This window comes from Neophocaena asiaeorientalis, unplaced genomic scaffold (assembly GCF_003031525.2).
Source record: "Neophocaena asiaeorientalis asiaeorientalis breed wild unplaced genomic scaffold, Neophocaena_asiaeorientalis_V1.1 scaffold173, whole genome shotgun sequence".
In the NCBI taxonomy this organism is placed as follows: domain Eukaryota; kingdom Metazoa; phylum Chordata; class Mammalia; order Artiodactyla; family Phocoenidae; genus Neophocaena; species Neophocaena asiaeorientalis.
In genome coordinates, this window is record NW_020174289.1 from 1 (window position 1) to 5,072 (window position 5,072).

The following is a 5,072-nucleotide window of genomic DNA, read 5'->3' on the forward strand; positions in this document are numbered from 1 at the left end:
AAAGCAATTATACTCCAATAAAGATGTAAAAAAAAAAGATGGAAGATTTAAAATCAATCATAACAAAACTTTATTAAGTGTAAAAGTCTATAAATATTGATTTTTTTATACTGACCACATATCTAATCATCTTTTTTTATACTGACCACATGTATAACCATCAATTAAATTTATACATTAATTCTAATAGTTCAATAGCAGATTCTTATATTTTACACATATATTATAATGTAATATGTAAATTGTGACAAATTTTTACTTTATTTTGAAGCTCTACGCCATTTATTTCTTTTTCTTGCCTTACTGCAAGAAAACTCAGAGCTGCAGTGGAACTGAACAAGTTTTGAAAGTGGGTATCTTTGTTCAACATTCACCATTACGTGAAGTTTGATGTATTCATCCTCATTTTCAAGTTACAAAAGTATTTATTTTTACTGTTTCAAGTAGTTTTAACCAGAATGAAGGCTGGCTATTTTCAGAATTTTTCTGCATGTATTGAGATTGTCATGTAATTATTTTTTATTAATGTTGTAAATTAAATGGATAGATTTTTTTTTTAATGTCAAACCATTGTACTTCTGAAATAAACTAAAATATGCCATGAAAAAAAATACTAAAACGCAACAATAAGATTACAGGACAAAAGACACATTAAATGTCCGAAACTAGAAGATAACAGTATTGCTAAAATCTAAAGTAAAAAGAAAGCAAACCTTGCCGAATCATGCTTTCATTAGCTTAATGCTTATTTGCATGTCTAATAAATACTTAAGAAAACTGAGGATTACTTTAGAAAATAAATATAATGGAGGAAATCTGCCCCAAAAGACAACTACAATATCAAGTAAATTGAGAAGACATTCGACATGCCCGACTTTCCACAAGGAACCTGGTTAACATTAGTTTCAAAGATGGAGAAGAGAGTGAGCATAGTCTGCAAATTGTAATGAGAACAAGCCAGGAAGACACTTATTCCCTAGGCCCCCTTCCAGGCTCGATGGTATAACAGGCTGAAGGAGTCATCACTTAAGAGGTCTGCAGGGGAAGCAGTACCATTGGGAAGAGTCAGGTATCCATTAGAGTAAGAAAATAAAAGGAATATTCAGCAAAGAGGTTGAGGACTGGGGGATTATTTTGCTTATGAACTCCAAATAGGGCACAGTGGAAGGATTTTACGAGTTGGGGATGGGTGGTGGGTAACGGGACAGAAGATACTGACAACTTCAAGGAGATTAGATGTGGGAAATGAAAGGTAATCTAGGAGTCTGGGCCTTTTGATGGCACCCTGTATCAACAGGAACAAATAATGAGAGAAGTCCCAGCAGATTCAAGGCAGATGGTGGTCAGACTGTGAGTGCTGGCAGGGAAGGAAGAATGGGTGCTTGAGGTTTCCTTTTGACCACTTTTGATTAATGGGAGCAAGGACATCTCCAGCAGATCCTTACTTTTTAGTCTTTTTCTTAATTGACATTTCTATGACATTTGAAATTGTTGACCGGCATCATTCTTGAAACCATCCTCCCTTCTCATTTTGTTAAGTTTCTCATACTTCCTCTCTTATCATTCCTTCTCTTCCATTGGCTCTTTTCTTCTACTAACTCTTAATATTCTGTGGTTCAGTCCTGCTTTTCTTTTCACTCTGCACAAAACCTCATGCTCCCTGGTTAGGTTCATCTGTACACATAGTTTTAGCCACTGCCTATATTCAGCTTCCTAACAGACATCCTCCTCTAGACAAGCAGTGGGTACTTCCATGACAAACATCTCCAAGAACTAAACAATATCTCTTTGCCTAAACCACCCATTCCTACTGTATTTCCTCTCTAGTATAAAAGGATAATGGGATGTTTTCTCCGATCTTAAAATTTGGCTCTAGTGAAACCCCCAAAGCTGAGAACTACAAATGATAAACTCCCCTACACTCTAAAAAGAACGAAACATCCATGCCAGAGTTGCTAAAAGACAGCATCTCTATCACCCACCTCCCGCCTATTGAAAATGAAACAAAACAAGATTAGAAACAGAAGTGAATTCATAAACATAGAGAATGCTAGGGCTTTACAACCTTAGTGAGAACAAAAGCAGGGGTTCTCCAAGAAAACCTCTGGGACAGACTGGTGATAACTACAAGAAGGGAATTGACATCTGAATCTGTGGCTGGCAACATACTGAGATAAAGAAACTCTTAAAAGCCCAAAAGAACCCGACATATCCCCAGGAGTTTAGGCCATATGTGAACACAGAAACTGGTCCCAGCCTGGAGAATTCTGAAAGCAAGAAGTTGGATGGAGCTTCAAAACGGCAGAGCAAGGACTCAGAGGACAGCAGTTAGATGAGCTACATTTCTACCACTGGGTTCCATAGGCTTCCCATTAGCTAAATACAACAGATGCTGCAGAAGGGCTAAAGCATCTCGGTAGGCCAAAGACATGTGCCTTCTTGAGGAAGGAGACTCAGCAGTAACAGGCTGTAGGTAGACTACAGGAGGGAAGAGATAGTTAGAGGCCTGCCAACGGTAGCTGGAGTGTGCACCATAAAAGGGACCTGGGCAATGTGGGCATACCACGGGGGCCTCCAAAAACCATCCTAAATGCACAACTGTAAAAGGCCACACTTGGACACCTGTCACACAGAGAACATTGGCAGTTGGATTACAACAGTCCCAGTCACATAAAACTTTGTCCTTTCTCTTCTAATTTTCCTTCCAATCAGAAGCCAAAAGCAGAAAGAGGGAAGAAGTAGAAGAGTGAAGAAACAGATAATACTCCTCTACTGCATGGTCCCTGAGTCATGATTAGGTCTGAGTTACATCCATTCAACTAGATGTAAGGTTTGGAGTAGACTTTTCATACCTTTGAACTTAATCATCAAAATAAGGCTTGTTCTTATAGTAAAAACGACGTCTTGTCAAGAGCCAGAGAAGGTAAAGTCAAGGATAAGAGAAAAATAAAGCTAGTTCTTATTTGTATGCCATCAGATATAGCCCACATACCAGCCCACAGTGCCACCACTACTGTGTTCTTCAGGTTAGGAGTCTAGGAGTCATCCCTTAGGTTCTCCCCTCCCTATACCCTGACATCCAGTCATTATGTCTTACACCTCTTTCAACACATCTCTTCTTCCTAGCCCCTTAGCTACTAGTCTAGCTCAAATGTGAAGTACTAAAAAAATCTAATTTAGTGATTCTCTACCCTGGCTTATACTTTAACATTTTTACATATTAAATCTAATACTTAGGCCCCAGCCTAGAGACTGATTTAAGTCGGATCAGGTGGAGGTCAGCCATGAGTCTTTTTCGAAAGGTCTCCACGTGCTTCCGAAGTGTAGCCAAGGTTGAGAATAACTAACCTAACTGGTCTCTTCTAGAATCCAGGCTTACCTTCCTCCAAACTATCTTTCATTATGCTACAGAGTCATCTTTTTTGAAATGCAAATCTCATATTATCCTAGAGCAGTTGTCTTTAATCTAGGCTACTTTAATCTATTAGAATCACTTAGCCTTAAAAAATCCTGATACCAAGCCAAACTCCAGGCCAATTAAAACAGTCTTCAGGGATAAGAACCAGGCATTGGTATTTATTAGAGCTCCCCAGGTGATTCCAATGTGCAGACAAGGTTGAGAACCACTGTCCTAGAAGCAATGGGAAGTCACAGAAAGTCTTTAAGAACAATAAAATCCAAACTCCCCTGAGGGTAACGAAACCTTCCATCTAACTTTAGCACCCTTGGCTCTCACACTACCAAAGCAAGGTAGCTCCCTACACTACCCTTTTACACGGGGCCACGCTTTTACACTTTTGTGTAAAGTATTATCTCAATTTGGAAACCTCCTATGCTCACCCATAGCTAAGGCGTGAACCACCTTTAAGGTTAAGACCTTTCAGGAATAGCACCCTTTGTATAAACCTTCTCTGACAGACACAACAGGGCTCTTCAATCCACCTGTGACCGCTATGATTCTGTAGGGCAATTCTTAATGTTTAACTCTAACTTCCCTACTGAACTACCTGAAATTTAAAATTTATCTTATTCATGCTTTTATCCCCAGTGCCTACCACTATGCAGAGCACATAGTGAGCACTCAAATGTCTGTTGAATTCATTCCATTTAAGTAGATGATTATCTGTATTATCATGCAGGTAGAATCCCATTTTAACAAACTGTAACAGACATCGTATTTATATACTATAGTCAAGTCTCATTAAAACAGAAACCAACAGTTAGACTTTTAAAAAATGTAAGGCAAACGTTTAATGTTTGTTCTACTCATGAATAGTAGCGAATTAAGGAATAAGGCAGGTACAAAGGGCAGTGTGTTTCCAGAATCGCAAGGGTGGCACCTTACAGAATAATGATGCTTGGCTTTCCACCTGAATATGTCCTTTAAAGCATACTTGCTCCAAAATGTTATGCTGGTATAATGACATCTGTATGTTTTAGGAAAGTGAGCTAAGACTACTTAACTTGACCTAAAATGATAGGTACTTTGCCCCCTTAAAAAGAAAATAAATTAAGACAAGCTTTCAGATGCTCTGAATGAGCTGTGTTAAGCCTAAAAAACCCGAATTAATATGATCACCAGCATTTGATGGCAATTTCTAGTACTCTGGCTACTCTGTTACTCAGCAAAAGCTCAGCTCTCCATAAAATCAAGGACAGCTTAAGCAGAAGGCACCAAATATTTTATTTTTAAAAAAGTTACATTTAACATTTTATATTTATAGAGTCACTATATATGTGACTGACCCAAAGACAATAATTTTGCACAAGTATTAACTGAAGAGGAACCAAACACCTACATAATGCACCTCGTTCAGAAGATTTATGTTGTACCCACATTCACAAGGGCCATTAAAATAATCTTAGCATGCAAAATGATAACTGTGTAACTATGCGTTCAGGGTAAGTTTTTAATCTGTCGTACATCCTTGATTACTAAATTAATCCGATATTCACCAAATACCTATTAACTCTTTGGGAATATATTAAAACTGAAGTATCTGAAGTGACTAGTAAGAAAATAAAGTCATTAACCACAATACTTGGCCTTTGTGGCTAATTGTTTTTTTTAC